This window comes from Alexandromys fortis, unplaced genomic scaffold (genome assembly GCF_014885135.2).
Source record: "Alexandromys fortis isolate MF-2015 unplaced genomic scaffold, M_Fortis_MF-2015_v1.1 scaffold_30, whole genome shotgun sequence".
Classification (NCBI taxonomy): Eukaryota; Metazoa; Chordata; class Mammalia; order Rodentia; family Cricetidae; genus Alexandromys; species Alexandromys fortis.
The window spans coordinates 1,276,515-1,297,743 of NW_026067922.1; positions in this window are offsets into that span (position 1 = coordinate 1,276,515).

Consider the following 21,229-nt stretch of genomic DNA (forward strand, 5'->3'; position numbering starts at 1 on the left):
GTAACCCAGACCCAAAAAGATGAACATGAGATGTACTCACTCATAATTGGTTTCTAGAGATAAATAAAGAACCTTCATCTGGAGATGGATGGAGATAGAGACAGAGACCCACACTGGAGCACTGGACTGAGCTCCCAATGTCTCAAGGAGGAGCAGAAGGAGGGAGAATATGAGCAAAGGAACTATGTTTTAACCCTGTGCAGAATCAGCACCTTAACAAAGCAAATGTAGATACAGCAGTACTTTGGAGGAAAGAATTCCAAGAAATGGTATCTCCAGCTTCCAGACATGAAGCAGCTATTTCCTACGTTCCTTTGGAAATTTTCCATGGGAAATTGTGTTTCTAGAAGTCCTTTCCTCTCCTTTGCTAATGGTACAAAGTAGAAATACTCCTATATTTCACATGGGGAAGCCCAGGTTTAAGTGAGCAAATGACATTTCAGGGATTAAGCAAAGCAAGGATGAATTTGAGACGGTGGAGGGGGAGTAGAATCTGTAGAGAGCCACACGGAGATTAATTTTCAGAGAGCCCATTCCCACCTGACTCGTTTATTACATGGAACATGATGGAGCAAAGTTCATGATATACAAAGGTAGGAGCAATGGCTGCTGTGTAAATGTCCTAAAGAGGGCCATGAGTCTCGTGGTCCAGCACTCTAAGAGCATAGCTTTTTCCTTGTTCACTAACCCACTCCCATTCTTGGGAGTACTTCCCTTCTTGATAAACTGTCATGTGTCTCTGGTTCAGTTCTTTGTTCTGGAACAGAAGGGGTTAGAAACTTCAGCAAGTGTCTGCAAGACTCAGATCCTTGCTCTAACAGGAGTTGTGTCTAAGGAAGAAGACTATACAAGCTACTGTCAGTGTTGATGATCTTTCACAATTTAGTGTGGAGACTCTAGCTTGTCTTAGCTCCAGAGATGAACTGAAATTTCCCTCTCACTTCCTCACCTTAACATACTCTGCAAACACAGAGCTATCTTGAATAGGCTACTCTTGGGTTTCTATAGTCAAAGCAGTGACTGCGTTGCACAGAGCCTTTTCTATGTGACTTCATTTTTAGGTGCTGGTTGGGAACTAAGGCTCTATTCCTATGATTATTTTCCTTGGTCAATTAGAAAAGTCACTACTAAACATCCTCTGTATTTCAGCTGATGTCCAATGGATGATTCTCAGTGTAACAAAGGTCAGGTCATATAGCAGATACATATTCAAGTGAGAGACCATCCTCAGGTTTACAAAGAAATAGGCCTCCAAACTTGGAACACTGTACTTGGTTTAACAGACACTGAAACAACTCTCATTGGTACCATACAGAAGTCTTTAGAGGTTCAGAATCACATGGCCATTCCAGCTGCAATAGATTAGGACTTTTATTAATTTTTAATTCACCTTTTAAAAATTGCATGTAGGGATTTTGCTTGGACATGTCTGTGGAGGCCAGCAGAGGGTGTCAGATTTCCTGAAAATGAAGTTACAGATGGTTTGTAGCTGCTATATAGGTTCTGGAAACCAAACTTGGGTCCTCTAAAAGAGCTATCTCTCCAACCGCAGAACTCTTATCTTTTAATATAACCCTCAAGTGATTTGTAAATACTTTAAAATTTGAGAGGCATTAGTATAGTCAGATCCTAGAAGTTTCTGAGTCCTTAAATGGAGTAAAGAAAATATTTCAGGGTCTATGAGCTTATTCAAGGGTATATAAGTAAGTGATTCTCAACATTGGTAATATAGAAGGATCATCTGGAACTTTTAAAGAAGCTTAATAGCTGGACCCCACTCTCTGATCGTTTGATTATAACTGTCCTCTGTTTATCCTGTCTTGTACGTGTTTACAACATTAGCAAATAATCTTATAATGCTTCTAAAGTTGAGGAGCAATGCCTGTACAAGAAACAAGGAAGTCCATCATTAATCTGAGTCACAAATAAGAAGACACTTTTGAAATCTTCTCTGTATTTTCCTTCACTCCAGTGTAAAAAAGGCCATCATTTACAGTGTAGAGAAAATGTGGGCAGAGTTCAGTACCCTAATAAGAAAAGGTAGGAACACAAGAAATTATTGTGGTATACAAGGTGGTGTACTACACACTTGAGATGAATCCGATTTCAGTTATCCACACCCAGTGAAAAATGTCCTTCATGAGAATTGTCTTTCTTCTGAATGGGAGAAAAAATATCAATATAAAACCAGATAGAAGTTCAAGGCTGAGATGAACACAGAGAAGCCCCAAGTTTCTGTCGCTTTCATTTGATGGATGTCTGTTCTTTCCACTTCTGAGGAATGATTCTTTCCTTTATGGCCATAAGTGTTTTACCCACAGAGGCCACATGCATTTTCTCCACCAGCTGTTTTTCCTTATCCTTAATTCCTTCCCTCTTCCCACTGTCCCTTCTTTTTTTTTCTTCCTTCTCTATTGAATACACATGCATTAGGCATCTTCCAGGTATATTAGAATTCAGTGTTGATTGCAGTTTTCTATATGTGCCTCACATTGTACTGAATTTTTTATGTTTTATATAATTCTTTATACAGTTTGATATTTAGAATATAATCTGGAATGTTAACAAAAGTCTGAAAAGAAGGAATAGTGGGGAAAATTGACTTCTTTGTTTAGGATTTTTATATTTGGCTTATAAGCAACTGGAAATCCTTATTTAATTTTTCGTGCCTGAAAGTAACTCACTCCAGTGAGTTTCTCAAAGGTCAATTAGAATTTTATTTCTGACTTGTGTGGGTATTATCAAATCTTTCTAACTTAGTATATTGTGCAAGGTTGATGTGCACATTGTCGATTCCTTCATCTCAGCCATCAATAAAGATATTGAATAGGCAATAAAGATATTGAATCCTGTCATACTGTGGAACAAAGGCATGGGTGTTTACAATAACACTTATGACCCAAGCAATCTTGCTGATTGAATTTATATATTCTTTTCACAGCAAGGCACGGAGCTCATGGCAATTTTATTTACACAAAGAAATTTAAATATTACAATCATTGCAATCCAGCCTTGTAATCTCTCTTCTCTGATCTATAATATGCTTTTAACCACCCTTTTTGTCATGGAACCAACTGTTCTTCATTGTCACCTTCTATTTTAGATTGAGTTTTGACATGAGTAACTTGAACTTTTATTCTTATAAAATAGCTACTTCTTCTCTTTGATATTTCCTAATTTCTAAAAAAATGACTTTTACCAAAACTTTCTTTATTCTCTACTTCATGCTATGTAGCAGGAGGCTGCTTGTTTGTTCCCAGCTGCCCAGAACCGAAATAATCAAACAGAAACCAGATTATTTGCAATACCGTTTGGCCATTAGTTTAAGCATATTTCTGGCTTACTCCTATCTTAAATTAGCCCACCTCCATTAATCTGTGTATTTCCAAGAGGCTGTGGCTTACTGGGTAAAGTTCTGGCGTATGTCTCTGGCAAGGCTATATGGCTTCTCCTTAACTCTGCCTTCTTTTTCCCAGCATTCAGTTCAATTTTCCCCACCTACCTCTATTCTGTCCTGGGAAGGCCTAAGACTTTTTTTTTTTTTATTAACCAATGGTATTCACAGCATACAGAGAGGAATCCTACATCAATGCTACGTATTTCCTTCATAAACTGTAGTCCTTGCTATTCATTGAGGGGGAAGCATGGGTACTGTTTTGATGTTAGTTCATGTACTGAAGCATCTTCTCTCATGACCAAGATAGAATGAGTGATTGCAGTTGAAATGCTTGGGCTACCAAATTGAACATATGTATTTTCGAGTTTGATTCTAGCAGTTTTCAGACAGAGCATATAAGAATTTCAGAATATTTCACAAGCAACAATTCTTCATTCTCAAATGTCAGATAGTCAACAACTTGTAGCAAGACCTCTTCTTAGTGCTTCCTCTTTATTTGGCCTCAGATTATACTCTGATTTAGAAACAAAAAAACCAGTGCAGTTATAATATGACTGGTAGAGAGATGCAGAGACATGTATCTCCATGGAATGAAACTAAGCCTGCATCAACCCAAAGAATTGACAGTGACACTTCTGCTCACCACCACCCACTAGGGTATCTTTCAGTCTTTTTGCCAATACAAGCCATCAATTTGAAAAGTCAATCACAGTTGGTGACACATTTGAATGATACCTATGCGCCTAAGTGCTGGAATGTGTTGCTGCTTTATTTTTTGGATATATACTGACCAACTGCATACTTTGGTCTATAATTTCAATCTCATTGGGCATCTATGAATCTCATTACTGTTTTTTACATATGTATTGCTCATTATAGCTTTGGAAATATCTTATATGCTGTGGGTAATGCTCTGATACGCTGTAAAGATTTTCACTCATTTTGATTTAATGAAACACTGATTGTTTTATTAAAGTAGCCAGGAAGGAAGTATAGGTAAAGCAACCAGACTAAGAGAATTCTGGGAAGAAGAAAGGCAGACAGGCAGCCACAAGCTAGATGTAGATGAAGCAAGATGAGAATGCTTTACTGAGAAAAGGTACAAAGCCATGTGACTAAGCAAAGACAAGAATCATGGGATAATTTAAGTTGTAAGAGCTAGTTAATAATAAGCCTGAGCTAAGAGGCCAGACAGTTCATAATTAATAAAAGTCTCAGCGTGTTTATTTGGGACTGAATGTCTGTGGAACCAGGCAGGACAGAAATTTCCATCTACACTGATGTAATAATATCAACATCTGAAACTACATTGGTTATCCCTGCCTATTTATTGATCTAACATCTTGCCCCAAGTCCCTCTGTCTCAATTATTACTTCTTTTTTACCTTGTTAGGAAGTTATCTTTACCTTTCACATCTTCCTGTTCTATGACTCCTATCTGTCACATAATCTGGCCCTTGCTGGTAAGCTGACTTGTAGCATTTACTGTTTGTTCACACATTCACTCACTTATGACCAGATTGTAAGTACCAGCTATATTCTAAACACCGCATTCAGACCCATGACTCAATGGTGGACAAAACTGGGTACAGATCCACACTTCAACCCTTACAGTGTGATGTAAAACACAAATATTAAGTAATAGAAAATAATTCAAAATTAAAAACTATTTTCTGTGTGTTTTTTTTAAAGAATATTTATGAAACTCCATTTACAAAGAAACATTTGTGTTGAGCTCTATAGTATAAACAGTGCAGTTTAGGACCAGGTTAGGGAGAGGTGCAGTATTCTTGCTACTAAGAATGACACCTTCATTAATATTCAAGGTAGTGAAAGAAAGGTGTATGTGACCCCTATACCAGTTGTAAGCTATAGAACAAAGCTCCATTTGCTGGTAAACTCAGGCAGGTTGTGAAATGTGTCCTTGTGAAGAATTTTTGTATATATGTTCAATGGAAAACCATTGACTTGTATGTAGCAGGGCAGAACATGGCCTTCTTTTGCTTTAAAAATGTCTTTGTGATTAGCTGAGAAAAAGTTGGTCATAAGGAAGAGTTTAGAAAATTTAGGGAACACCATTTTGTAACATGTAGCAACCTCGGAAAGAAATCTTGACAGCTGATTCCAAGGTGATAATCATAGATATAAAGTTATAATATTCAGGAAGCAAGATAACAAGAATTCTGTGATGCTGTGAGCATGAAGTTAAAAGGAGAAAGATGCTAAGCATTGCCCCAAGGTACCTGGAGCACAAGGGGAAAGGTCATGTCACTGAAGAATAATCTTATAGAAGGAGACACTCACAAGTATTTTTCTCAATGCTGTTAGCTTAAAGTACTTTTGAGATAGCTAAGCAGCTCTTAACATAAAAGTTATGAGACACATATTAGAGTTACTGATGTGGTGTATAGAATGTTGCTGAATTTTTGACTGTGCTGGCAGTACCTGAGAGAAAAAGAAAATAGGATGCTTGCTGGTCTAACAAGCTCACAAAATATCTATATATATAAACAATATACACATTATTATATAGTGTCCTTTATCACATTTAGCAAGAACTATGGCCATACACTAGTCCAGTTAATATTTATAATACAATATCCTTGTCACTTTGGCAGCCACTATTCAATTTTCACAGATTTTTTGTTATATAAATGTGTAAGCGCCACTTAGAGATATAGGCATGGAAACGCAGCGGAGTGAGGCAAATATTTAACTCAGAAGAACAAGGGGTATCAAAGCTACATTAGGAACCACCTCTCAGCATGTACTCCTGTCTATAAAAAACAAACAAAGGTAATATTTTTGTCAACTGATTGTTATCTGATAAATATTATGTCTTCCAATTAGCTGGTGCTTCTGAGTTTCCATTTTTTTTCTCTCACTACTATCTGTGAAATAAGCCTCATCCTATGCAAAATCATCCCAAATGATTCCCTGTCTCTGGATTGTGGAGTCATGCCGAGCATGCGCATGCAATCTGGCTCACATCACCAAATAACAAGTGAACTTGGATTCTAACATTGTTTAAAAATGTCCACAAAACAACTGTGCCCTCTCAAGCCTTTGTAGGGCACCCCCAGTATGGTGCCAAGATCATTTGAGGTAATAGAAATTAAGTAAAAGAGAATATTTCTTGGCAGTTGTGTATTCATGGAGAAGACAGTGTGTGTACTGACTCAAGCCCCCATGTCCTACTTGTCTGAGGCAGAGAAATTTCCTAGGATATGGAATTATTAGCGCCAAAATTTGGCCAGTCTGGTAAAGGACAAGAGCTGATTACCTTGTAAGGGAGAAATCCAAGTTATTTGTGAGAAACCTCATGGAAGAGAAGGAATTCAAGAATGATTTCAAGAACAAAAGGTAACTGAGGACAGGAATGAACAGGGAAAAGAAATGCAACGTAAGTTGCCATCCAAAGTACCCGGAGCATGAATCCCTCCAGATCTAGTAAGGAGGAGGCATTAGACTCTACGTCAGCAGTTGTGTGCTGTTCCCCAGGCCTTGCTAAGACAATGATGGAATAGTCACCTGCTCTCTTCGCATAGCCCCCTGGGAATTTCTAACCTGACAACTAGAGGACTGATTTAATGAAGTTGAAGAGGCTAGATCATTTTTACCTGTTCAGTCTCTCTCCTGGATGGTCCCATTTTTCCAAAAGAACATGACACATTTTTGTTTTAGAGACTTACTATTGATGAAACAAAAGGTGATACAGTGAATTAGTTTATACCGTGTACTAAGAAATGAATTATTTGCATATGTGCGTGTGTTGATATTCCCCCGAATCAGTTATGAGATCAGCAATACCAGACTCCTCACAGTCTCTGCAGTTCTTTGAGTCTTTAAGTTCTTATTTAACTCTGTTTTATCTCTGGTCTGTAGGTATGGGGTGAGAACTGACAAGAAACACTTGCAAAAAATAGGGAAATGCTGTACATCCAAACAAGGGCATTTTTTTGTTTATTTTTTTTTAGTTGTTGAAAAAAAATTCCGCCTCCTCCCCATTTCCCATTTCCCTTCCCCTCCTCCCACACATTGCCCCCTCCCTCACTCCCCTCCCCCTCCCCCACTCCATTTCCCCTCCCTCTCTAGAATGAAGAGCAGTCCAGATTCCCTGCCCTGCGGGAAGTCCAAGGTCCTCCCACTTCTATCCAGGACCAGGAAGGTGAGCATCCAAACAGGCTAGGCTCCCACACAGCCAGTTCATGTATTAGGATCGAAACCTAGTGCCATTGTCCTTGGCTTCTCATCAGCCTTCATTGTCCGCCATGTTCAGAAAGTCCGGTTTCATCCCATGCTTATTCAGTCCCAGTCCCGCTGACCTTGGTGAGCTCCCAATAGATCAGTTCCACTGTCACAGTGGGTGGGTGCACCCCTCGTGGTCCTGACTTCCTTGCTCATGTTCTCCCTCCTTCTGCTCCTCATTTGAATCTTAAGAGCTCTCAGTCCGGTGCTCTTATTTGGGTCTCTATTTCTATCTAGATCTATCGCCAGATGAAGGTTCTAAGATGATATGCAAGATATTCATCAGTATGACTATAGGATAGGGTCATTTTAGGTTCCCTCTTCTCAGTTGCCCAAGGTACTATATGGGGACATCTCCCTGGACACCTGCGAGCCCCTCTAGAGTCAAGTCTTGCCATCCCTAAGGTGGCTTGTGGCGTAATCGGTTACCGCGTTCGGCTGTTAACCGAAAGGTTGGTGGTTCAAGCCCACCCAGGGACGATGATGCCCTTTACGCTTTTAACAAACAACTTTCCATGTTTACAGCACACTTGTGTGCTGACTTGTCAACTGGAAAGTGCACACTCCTACATTCTTCTCAGAAATTTACAAAGCCCACGCAAAACCTTAGCTCCTGTATTTAAGGGATTCATTAACTTGCCTGTCACATGCTGTCTATTAATGTCCTGGCGTCTGGTAGGGAAATCAGCAAGCAAGGGCATGTTGGCAGGCTTCCTGGTGTAAGAGTGGAGACAGAGACCATGAAGAGCTCATTTGCTGTGATGCTGTCTTAGTAGATGTCTTTTTCCTTTCTTACCTGGCCTTGCTCTTGCTTCTATCTAGGTTTATTTGAGGATAGCATACAAAGTAATGAGGCTGATTGAGTTATTTCCTTACATATATATCATTGTACTTTATTGTATCTTCTTCTCTGACTACTTTCCTCTTTTGTTCTATCTTACTGGTCCCCTGCCTTCCTCTCAGATAGTCACTGTTTTACTTTCATGTTCTGTCTCCTTTTGCTTAATATCGCACTCTCCTGTCCTATACCCTGCTTTGTGCTTTCTTGACATAAATATGCACACACACACACACACACACACACACACACACACACACACGGGGGGGTATTTAAACCTAGATTCCATATATGTAGTAAAATATGCTTGTGTTTCTGAGTCGTGCTACTATGGAAATCATACAAAAGTTCTACAAGCTACAATTAAAACTAATGTATCATCCAGATGTTTTATACCTGAGTATATATACCAAACACAACATGCCACATAGATACTAGCATATTCACATTAAATGCTCCAATAGTCAAATTAGTTAATAAATGGAATCAGCCTAGATGCCCAGCAGAGATATAGATAAAAAAAAAAAAACGTGGTGCACATACGTATCAGACTTTTATTTAACTTCAAGTAAATTGAAGTCATGACATTTACAGGAAAATGGATAGAATGGGAGAGCATTATGTTAAGCTAAATAAGCCAGATGTACCTGTACTTTCCCTGAATGCTTCCAGACTAGATTGAATTATATTTTTGATATATTCTCTTACAATAACCAGGGATATCTGGTTGATTCTCCCAAAGTTGACCTTTAAAAATTCAAGGAAGTATATGAAGAACTACTATTTCTTAGTTAGTCAACAATATCTTTTATAAAATGAATGCAAGATGCAAACAATATCTTTATGGTGTCATTTGTAGTGCTGGCCCTTTTCTTTGCACAGTTGTTTTTAACTGAAAAAAAAAAACGTAGATTATTAACTCTGGATGGAACCTCAAAATGTCTTATGTAACATTCTTGTTTCGATAATGACTGAAAAATAGTGCCTCTCCTCAAACTACATTAATTTCACTAATGTGTTAGTCCATTTTCTGTTGCTGAAATACAACAGAAAGTGTGTTATCTTAAAAAAATGTTTCATTTTTACAGTTTGGGAGAATGCAAGTTCAAGAGCATGGTACCAGCATCTTCAAGGCATATGGCAAGGACTTTTTCATTGTATAACCTGATGGTAAAAGACATTCTATAACAAGACAGCAAGGGATTGGGAGAAGTGTGTTTTAATATAAATTCATTAAACCATGAGTGGACTAATCGTTTAGTGAGAGCTCTGAACTCATGAGCCAGGGAACTACCAATGATCCTACCTCTCATTACCAAGCTGGGATCCAATTTCTTGAGCTTGAATGTGTGAAACCTATTTAGACCATAACAGACAAGATTAAATGTGGAACCTACCTATATCCTATCTTTTCCTGGTCTAGATTCTTTCTGCTTCCTGCTCATACTTGTATTTATATGAAACCTTTCCATGTCTTTCATCCATTCAAGATGGGGGATTGGCTTCACTGGTAAAGCTTGCAGCACACTCATTAAAAACAGGAATGAAGGTGGTCTCCCTGACCCAAGGCTGAAGGAGATATAAAAATTAGAGGACTATGTGAAGCCAAGAGCAGAGTGGGGAGCTTATGGCCAGAGAACTAGTTCAAACAGTTAAGAGCCAAGCAGACAGAGCCAAAAATTGGAGAGGCCAGGGAACAGTAATAAGATTAATAGATAATATACAAGACAGAGCTAACCTGGGAAATTTCTTGGCAAACCATTGTTGTCGGAAGCTAGCTTTTATGTGCCAGCTGCTAGGGAGAAGACAGTGCCAGCTTATTTAAAGGGCCAGGTACAACACAAATAAGAGTAAAGGAAGAGCTCGTGTAGACACAGAAGAAAATATTGGCTTTGCATTAGTCTGAGACTTAAAGTAAGTACGATGAATTAGAAAATGGAGGTGTAGATTAAATCCCATCTCCTCTACATACAAGATGCAAATAATTCTATTTCACAAAGTTTCTTTTACCCCTATAGACTGGGGTGTATGATATCTGCTTAGGTCAACTTATGTAGTTGTAGTTTCCCTTAGAGAGCCCAAAATATAAAATGACTTCAACTTAAAAAATACCATTTTTTCTTCACACTTATTTTATCTCACTTTCTTACCTCACAATTGGTGGTCTTGACTTCTGCTTAACATATATTTTATCTCAAAATATAAATTTAATATAGCTAGTGAGTACTGCAGAGGATGCTTCTACTATGTAATCTATTAGCGTATGTGTTCAGAGAAAGAGTCATTGGTAGATGAACAAATGGTACAGGCATCTCTCTTTAACAGGGGCCAGAATAGGTACCCATGTGCCCATTCATATGTGCATGTTAGCTTTAGTTATGTAGTACATCATGAAGAATGTCTTTGTAGAAAAATGTGCCACCTTGTTCAGCTAAGGACACAGTGGTCTGTCCCATAGTATTATTCTCCAATATTCTCACTTTACTCTCGTGGAGATATGACTTGAGAACCCAGGATTCTAAGAGATCTTTTAAATCTCCTTTATTCTCAGTTTGTCCTTTCTATAATGCCCTCTTCCTTGGACTGACTAAGCATCTCTCTCAATCACTTGAACTTTCCGAATTCCTCCAAGGCGCATTCATCTAATTCTCATCATTTCACCCCAAACCATTCCAAATCAATTGAGTCTGGTATACGAGTCCATGCATGAGCCTTGTAAGACAAAAAATGCAAAGCCAGCATTCTTCAGAGTTTTCAATTCAAGAGCACAGTCAAGAGTTTCGCAGGTTATGTGTATGACATTTACATTTCGATATACCATAAATAAAGAACCAGGTACTTCTCACAGTAAATTTGTTGTCTCACGATTTTAGCAGGACTGTCTTCCTTTGAGGGCCTGAAGAAAGCATCTGTCCCATGTTTATATTGTGGCTTCTAAATTGTGCTGGAAAATCAGCACTCCCTAGATTCTATTGTCTCTGTTTCTGTCCCTTCATGGAGTATGTGCCCCTGGTTTTAATTCTCATTCTCTGAAAGGCACTAGTCACTGGAACCTCATTTTGATTATTTATATCCATGGAAATCCTATTTCCAACTAAGATTTCATTCTGAGGAGCCAAAGGGTATGATATGATTTCAACATATGAACATATAATCTATTCCAGAGTAATACTAAAAGTTCTTTGGGGCAGGGCTTTATTCTCTCTTCCCTCTAAACCCTTCTGGTTCCACCACACATGGAACTCACCTGTTAGTTCCCAGTTTGTACTTAAGTTTGAGTCGTTTTTATTCATAACTAGATTTAAAATATTTTTAAAATCAGGAGGTGTATCACTATCATTTTTGTTGTCTTAGCAACTCGCAGTCACCAAAGCCAGAAGGTGACTGGATCTTGGTGGCTTGAAGATTCTTTGTATGGTGTAGCATAGTCCAATGTTCTTCCTTGGCCCCCTTTTCATGTTTTCACTGCAGTGTTACTCACAATTTCTACCATATAGTCAGCAAGAGGAAGAACCTCAGGGAATCCCAGCCTTCTGTAGAATCTTCTAGAACACATCCTGTGGCAAGGGCCCTAAGGAGAGTATTGGGAAGAGACATTGGTTCTTTGTCACAGCACCTAGGTTACTTCCTCTGATCAAAGTTATAAGCACTAGGAAATTATATTCTTCACTACTGAACAAAGGGGATCTCATCCAAGATCACCATGATAGCCTCTAAAGTCACAAGGTATTTGCACTCATGCCGTTTGCAGCAATAGTAGACACAGAATACATTCACGAAGCTGCTAGTGCTTTGACATATAAAATGAAGGGAAACACAGAAGAATCCATATGCAAGTTCATTTGCATCTGCAAAGAGCCCAAGAAAAAGATACATCCATAATTCCATATAATATCTACATATTGTATAGAATATTGAGCGGATTAAAAACGTATGCGTCGGTGACCTTTTTGAATAAACGATTGAGTTTTGTGGACCAGAGGCTAGAGATCGTGCTTGCTCCTAAGGCAGCAAAGCAGATGGTGCATTAATAATGGGGATATTAGGAAGATCGGCTTCCCAATTCCAGTGTATTCATTAATACACTTTAGACAGTTTAATTGCTTCCTGAAACACTAATTGAAAGAGGTTCATTTGCAAACGCCTAGGTTCTAATAATATAAATCTGGCGCAGTGCCACAAAAGCCCCTTAAATATCATTATAAGATAAATTGTGGCATTTAACTAAAGACAGCTAGATCTTAAAAATAAAGCCAGCACAGAGAAATGTATAAATTTCTTTCAGAGTGTGGAAAAGGAAACACAGAACGTGTGAATCCTTCCCGCATCGGCGTTTCTGCAGTGCTCACCGACGTCACGCAAGCGAGCCCTGGGATTACGAACATCTGGCAAACTCTGTGACTTCGGCGGCACAAAGCAGAATGCTCTCGTTTACATAAACTCATTTCCTCGAGGAATAGCTGGGGAATCTGTTATTTCAAGAGAATATGTGACTAAGTGCTGTTACACCTTTGAGCGAAGGACTTTCCCCTTAGACTCACGCTGCCTGCTGACCTTCCTTAAGTCGGATTTCATGCCTTTATAGGCATATTGATTTTACACGCACTTCCCCGGTATTTACCAAACAAAACTCTGCGCAGTTAGGATAAGAATACATAAGGAGTTTGCCTCGATGTGGAAAACGAGCACAGATTGATCGTTGTAACAATTCCCAGATTTTGTATGGTGGAGTAATTTCTGGAATGAACGATGAGTGTTGACGAATTACGTGTTGGCCGATGATGCTGTGTGTAAACCATGAGCTTGTTATGAGAAAACAGAATCAGAAGTTCAAAGTCGCTCAGCAGTGCTGCCATCCTTCCCTTAAAGGAAGAGAGGCTTGCTTATCCTCCTTCCAGGGGCCGAGCTCAGGCGCATACCCAGGACCATCTCAGGAGTTCATGGCATCCGCTTAGAATATGGACAAACAGACTCACATTCAAAATGTAAAGCGTGGAATAAGGTGAAAATCAGTAACTCAAATGCTTCTTTCAAAGAAGACAGGCGGCATACAGGAGGAGAGACAGGGCCCATGAAACCTTTACGGTAAACCAAGAGAACTCTTTAGGGTCAAGATCCACCAAGCTTCTCAAGGAGTAAGGAATTTCCTCTCAAGAAAATGAGAAATGATCCATTGCTTTCAAAGGCTCCCACAGCCCTGTTGTTATCAGGACAGGAATCTCGTTTCCGGTCCCGCCTGTGATAAGGAGCGGCTAGCTGGCTCGACTGTATCTGCGTGTACACATACACCAATGGGATCAGGCCTGTCAATCTATAGTGCTGTTTGAGTGTTCATCGTACTTCGTATCTCAGTTATGAATTTAAGAGTTGTGTTTTACTATACTTGTTTAGAAAAAATTTGAAATTAAATTTTTGTCCTTTAACTTAAATATAAACAATAAATTTTTCTCATCTCCTCATTCCCCAGTCTTTTGACCCTAAAGTTCCCAAAGACAAATGTTACAACTTTAGTAAGCAGTCAGATGAAGTACCTATTACCGAAATTCCGTGAACTATAGTCTTTGCTCCTCGTCTCTATCACTGAAACAGTCTATACAGTGCCGTGAACTTTACTCCTATCACTGAAACAGTCTATGCAATGCCGTGAACTTTACCCTTCTCTCCCTGACTTTTTTCCCTCTCCAGCTCCTTTTCTCCCTTCTCTCTCCCTTTCTTTTCCTCCTTTTGCATTTTTCCTTCTCTTACCTTCATTTCAATGATTTTGGACAAGAAGTTGCTAACTGAACTCTGCTTGAGATAAACAAGGCATGTCCCCATGCGCATCATCTCCTTTCTCATAACTTTTCTTTTTTTAAATTGATTTTTTTTGTCCTCTACATTTTTCTCTGCTCCCCTCTCTGCCTCTCCTTTCCCGTTCAACCCTCTCCCAAAGTCCCCATGCTCCCAATTTACTCAGGAGATCTTGTCTTTTTCTACTTCCCATGTAGATTAGATCTATGTAAGTCTCTCTTAGGGTCCTCATTATTATCTAGGTTCTCTGGGATTGTGATTTGTGGGCTGCTTTTCTTTAACGTTTAAAAAATGACTTATGAGTAAACACATGTGATAATTGTCTTTCTGGGTTTGGGTTACCTCACTCAAAATAATGTTTTCTAGCTCCATTCATTTGCCTGAAAAATTCAAGATGTTATTTTTTTCTGATGTGTAGTACTCCATTTTGTAAACATACCACATTTTCCTTATCCATTCTTTGGTCGAGTGGCTTTTAGGTTGTCTCCAGGTTCCGGCTACAACAAATAATGCTGCTGTGAACATAGTTGAGCACATGTCCTTGTGGCATGATTGAGTATCCTTTGGATATATACCCAAAAGTGGTATTACTGGGTCTCAAGGAAGGTTCTTTCCTAATTTTCTGAGAAATCACCACACTGACACCCAAAGGGGTTGTACCAGCTTGCATTCCCAACAACAATGCCGAAATGTTGTTTTTACCCCACAACCTCTCCAACATAAGTTGTCATCAGTGATTTTGATCTTGGCCATTCTTACAGGTATAAGATGGAATCTCAGAATTGTTTTGATTTGCATTTCTCTGATGGCTAAGGATGTTGAGCATTTCTTTAAGTGTCTGAAATTGAGAAGCTCCTATAAAGAAAAGGGCACAGTCAACAAGACAAAACGACAGCCTACAGAATGGGAAAAGATCTTCACTAACCCCACTGAGATCTGATCTCCAAAATATACAAAGAACTCAGGAAACTGGTCATCAAAAGAACACGTAATCCAATAAAAAAAATGGAGTCCAGACCTAAACAGAGAACTCTCAACAGAGGAATGTAAAATGGCTGAAAGTCACTTTTCTTTATTTGCCCCTCCAGTGAGCTCCACAAACTGGGAATTATTCTCTTCCCTTTTACAAGCTTATCTCCTCGGTCACTAAGGTTTGAACAACTTGTCTTCTAGCTTCTAACTAGTTTTCTTCTCCTCTGTCATAACTTTCTTAATCATCCCTTCATGTTCCTTTTCTCTAATCAAATGTGCGAACTTGAAGTCTGACCTACCATCCTCCTGCTTATAGACTACCAAATAAAGAGGAAATTCTTCAGAGAAGTGCCCTTCCATTCTACTAACCAGGCTTTCTTTTCTTTACTTTCAGGGTTCTGGCTTTTGTTTTCAGTCAAGAGAGTTTCTTCTACAAACTCCAGAAAGCCTTTGAGTCATTCAGTGATGATAATGTCATACACACACACACACACACACACACACACACACAAACAGAGTTATTATTCAACTCTCTAATAGTTATTCCTTGAAGTAATAATTTTTTCTCACTGAAGATTTTTATAATGTAGTCATTTGTCTGGAGATTAGCAAGTAACAGCTTGTCAAAAAAATGACTGTCAATTATAATGAAACATAACAAACAAAAATAGTAAGACTTGGATTTGATAAAAAAAAAAAGATCTATACATAGTAAAACCCATATAGGGTCAAATTAGAGGGCCCAAAGTCTGTAACCCAATAAGGCCTTTTGAGGATTTATGTGGCACATCTATACAATGATGCCTAGCAATAGAACCAGACAGTGTATAGATGAGTTCTGTCTGATTTTCTTGCTCATATTTTCATAACTGTTTTGTGGATCTATGCTTTATAAAATGAACACTTGTATGTCTGTATATTTATCTCTGGGTATTCATGAATGTGTGCTTTTTATGTTTCAGCACACTGAGGATATATATGTTAAAATCTGAATGATGACCCATTTGAGAGAGCAAATAAGAGTTACATATGTGGATTTTAAGATATAGAAGTTCTTCTTCCAATCAGATTGGTGACAAAGTCTCCAATTACCTTGTTTAGGAGGGCATGTCTGTGATAAAATGCAGAATTATGGTTAGCTAAGGAAAAGTTTATCTGCAACTCTGACATGAAGATCTAGAGGGAAGACAGATTGGAAAGCAAGGTGCTAATGCTTAAGGAGAACAATGAGATTTTCTGAGATTTTAACGGAAAAAGAGGGGGAGGGGATGAAGAATGAATTCTAAAACATGTGTGTGTGTGTGTGTGTGTGTGCTTGTGTGTCTCTTTGTGTGTGAGAGTGTGCCCGTGTGTCTTTTTCTGTGTATGTGTGTGTTGGGTAGATGTGTTCATGAATGTGTATCTGCATTTAGTATTTATTTAGTGGCCAGAGGTTGACTCCAAGTGTTATTCTTCAGGACATCACCCACTTTTAATTTGTAGACAGAGTCTCTCACTCATCAGAACTTGAACTCACTGACTCAGGTAGGCTAACTGGCCAGCAAGCCCAAGGATCTGCCAACTAGTACTGTAGAACAAGCACGCACTGCCATACTCGGCTTCTTTTACGTGGGTTCTGGGGATTGGACTGAGGCCTGTATACTTGTGCAACAAGCTCTTTCCAACTGGATTGCCCTCAAGCCCCTGGGTCAAGTTTTGACTATAGGCATGCTACTTAGATTAGCTTCTGCTTTAGTATCTATTATGTGATTGTGTCATAGCTGGTGACTTGTGAACCAGGTTCTAATTATGAGGAAGAATTTTTTAAAAAAGGAGGGTCCAGGTGGTGGTGGCATAGGCCTTTAATCTCAGCACTCAGGAGGCAGAGACAGGCAGATCTCTGAGTTCAAGGCCAGCCTGGTCTACAAGAGCTAGTTCCAGGACAGGACAGGCTCCAAAGCTACAGAGAAATCTTGTCTCAAAAAGCCAAATTATAAAAAAAAAAAAAGGAGGATTGTTGGTAGAGGTTGCTTGTTGGTTTCCCAGCTGTCCAGACCCGAAATTATCACTCAGAAACTATATTAATTACAACACTGCTTGGCCTTTTAGCTTATGCATATTTCTAGCTAACTGTTACATCTTAAATCAACCCATCTCTATTAATCTACGCATCACCATGAGATCATGGCCTACCAGTAAGGTTCCAGCATCTGTCTCTTGTGTCAGCTACATTGCATCTCTGTAACTCTTAACTACTCTCTCCTCCTCTATCTGCATGGAATTTCCACCTTGCCCTATTCTGAATTGCAACAGGCCCAAAGCAGTTTTATTCATTAACCAATGCTATTTACAGCATAAAGAGGGGAATCCCACATCAGAGGATGCCAAAGGGACAAAGAAATTTGGGATTAGACTCTGTGGGTTATGGAAGTCCTGGGTTCTCATGGCAGATATCAAAGGCCACCTGTAAGACTTAACCTCCTGCTATCAATATTTAAATACCCACCAGTCTGAACCAGTCCCATTATTTTCTAGCCTCTATTTTTCACAAATTTCTCTCTATTCACTGCTAAAGAGTTCCAACTGTACATGGGGAGTTGCCCTAAGAACTGTCACTAACATTTAGGTCAAATCAAGTTAAGTGTTTGCAGATAAATGAGGATTCAGAAATTACAACCACAAGAAAAAAGACCAGGAGAAAAAGGTGCCTTGCAATGCTTATAATTCCTAAGCCCTTCAGACATTTAGGTTAGTTGCCTTAGAATTGTATTCATTGACATAGACATGACTAGAGATGAGTAAGAAAGTGTGTGTGTGTGTGTGTGTGTGTGTGTGTGTGTGTGTGTGTGCTTGAGTGTAGGTGCATGCAGGCGCAAACACTATGTACATCATATAGAGGCCAGCGGAGGGTGTCAGGTGACTCTTCTTTTGCTCTGGCCTTTAATTTTTGAGACACTGTCTCTCACTGAACGTGAATCTCACCATTTGGACTTGGCTGGCTGGCCAGCATGTTTTCCAAGGGCCTGTTTACCTCCACCCCTCAGATGAACTAGGAAACCCCAAACAGGAAAGTTGAATGGATGATAGCATCTTCTGCAGGCAGTTAGAATCAGATAGACCCTGCCAAAAAGATCGACACACCAGTCTCCCAACCCTTCCTGCTCTATAAAATCTGCAACAACCCACCTGCACCTTAGTGTGCAGTCTCTACTGCCACTGAGAACCTGAGGCTGCCCTTTATTGTTCCATTGAGATCAATCTCTTCTCTGTTTTCTTTCCACATTGCCTCAATCAATTCAGATCTAAGAGTTGCAGTTGGCTTCTATCTGGGTGCCAGGGACTTTCACAGCAAGTACTTTTACCAACTGAGCTATCTCCCCAGTCTCTATAATAAATTTTTTAGCTCTCTCCATTGTGTCTCCAACAAAAATCGCCTTCCCTTTCTCTCCCTCCACATCACATGTTCTTGTGTGTGCATCCTGAACAAACACAATATCGAGCACTAAAATCCACGGTAAATAATTTCTTCTCTACTTGTTTGCATTTTCTTTTGTACAAATCTTCACAGAATTAGCCTTGCAAATCAAAAATCACATTTGAGCAGGAAAGGAAGCAGCGTGTTTTAACTTGACATAAAGTAAGTTTTAAAGATGGGGCAGTGTAGATAGGTGTATTGTTCATGCCCATTAGACCAGGCTGAGGGATTTTCTGCTTGAAGACACTTAGGAGTTGCCCTTGACTTGAACATAGTGAGACCTCTTAAATAACCTCAGATTTCATAGTAAAACTCTCAGGTCTCATGCAAGGACCATTTTTCCATCTCTACTTTCCTTAAGTATCTTAATGCTATTCCAGTTTTTGTTATTCTCTGTTGTGTCTTGGTGGATGGCTTGATTCTGGAGTTTGAAGAAAATCAGAAGAAGGGCAGGTAAGGTGGCTCAGTGGTGAAGAGTTTTACTGATTCTCCAGAAGATGGGAATTCATTGGCTCATTGGTCACCAGCATCCACAGAAGACAGTTTACAATTTGTTGTAACTTCCAACTCTAGGGGATCTGACACACCCCCTCTGATGGCTTCCCAGGGCACCTCCCCACACGTGACAGACTCTCACACAGACATCACATGAATAAAATATAAACCTTGGAGAGTGTTATATAATTAAAACATTTCCTCCTTTCCCTTTCCCCACTCAAAATCCTCCCATATACACATTCCCTATCTCCTTCAAATTCATGGCCTCTTTTTCACTTTTGTTATTGTACGCATATGTGAATACACCCCTCCCCCTTTTCCTTGCTGTAAAGGTCCAGTTTTAGGAAGTAGCCTTGACCAAGTTGGTTGCTTTTGACTAAAGAATACAGGAGTGCAAAAGCAATTTAAAATACTAATTTTTGCAAGCATGACATCTAGTGTGAGAAAGGAAAGCATCATTCAGGAGGATACTAGATTTGTTTCTCCTATGGCTTGATTTTAGCCCTCACTCAAGCCCCCTCTGTGCTTTAATTGAGTTTAGAATTTGTTTTCAAAGATAATTTAAAACTGAAAGATCTCCTAATGGTATTTGGTCCACTTATGTAATTTAGCTCAGTTCTTTCACATGTCCTTTTTATCCATTTATATGACACAAATAGAATAATACATATGTTCTTAAATACTTAATGCAGTTTTAATAAGGACAGCCATATTAAATTTTACCAGGTAGAATACTTGTGTTTATTAGTTATCTCTACCTGAGAAGAACAAATATACAAATATACTCACATTTTGTGTGTGTATGGGGTACAACTATGTATGTGTGTGTGCATGCATACACTTGTCTACATATGTGTAGAATTCAGAGGCATCAAGTGTCTTTGTTTATCACTCCATCTTATTCTCTGAGGCATGTTCTCTCATTACTAAATCTGGAACTGGCATATGTCACAACCCTAATGGGCCAGAAATCTCCCCTCTTCCCAGGACTGAGGTTAAGGGTATGTGCTGCCATGCCTATTATTCTATGACCACTGGGCTTCAGAACTCAGGTCCTCATGATTACACAAGTTCTGTACTGACTGAGACATCTCCCCAGCCCCAAGTGTTCTCAAATTCTATACAGTCCTCTCTCTGTTCACAAGTACCCTAAATCAATGAGGGCTTAGTCTCTCAACTCTGTAGAAGAATACAGTTTGTTCAGTTTGATATTTTGGAATATTGAATTATCACTTGACATTATTATCTAATTTGGGTTATATTTAAAAGTCAAAGTCATTAAATATTTTAAGTTTCCTTTGAGATTTGTCTTTCCTTATTAGGATTGGGACATGGAGAGAAAGGATATCTGAAGGAAATTGGTAATGAATTTGCCAAATCTCATGTGTAAAAGGGGTCAAGTTCCATAAAGAGGAATGGAAGAGAACATGATTCCAAAACTGAGAGTTTCAAGGAGATTTAGAGGTCAACTATTTCCCCTTTAACTAAATGTTTAGAGGAAAATTATTTTATCCTTTTGGTTAAGGTCTCTGCAGCCCAGGCTAGCATCTTGTTATGTAGCTGAGGATGACTTTGAACTTCTCATCTGCTTGGTCCCCCTTCCGAGTGTTGGTATTACAGGTGTGTGCCATACATGCACTTTATGAGATACCAGAGATCAAACCCCGGGCATTGTGCAGCTATCAAGTACCCTAGCCACGGTGTTATACCCTCAGACTCCCTTGGGTTTCCTTGTTGTCCAATGCTCAGGACAGAGGAAAAACTAAAGGGATATGCTGAGAACTCAGAGGTTATAGCAGTGGTGATGGAGTAAACTATAAAGACAGCTCTCTTTAGAATGTGTTCAATTCATATAGAAAACATCCTTCCCTATTGATAGTCTGTCTTATAGGTAAAGAAGGTCAGAAATGCTCCTCATTTGTTTGCTGGGGGTTATGATCTTTGATGACAAAACAAGCCAGACATCCAAAACATCCAAAAATATATTTCACTTCTTATACAACAGTGTGGACAGATATAGCTCAAGGAGCAT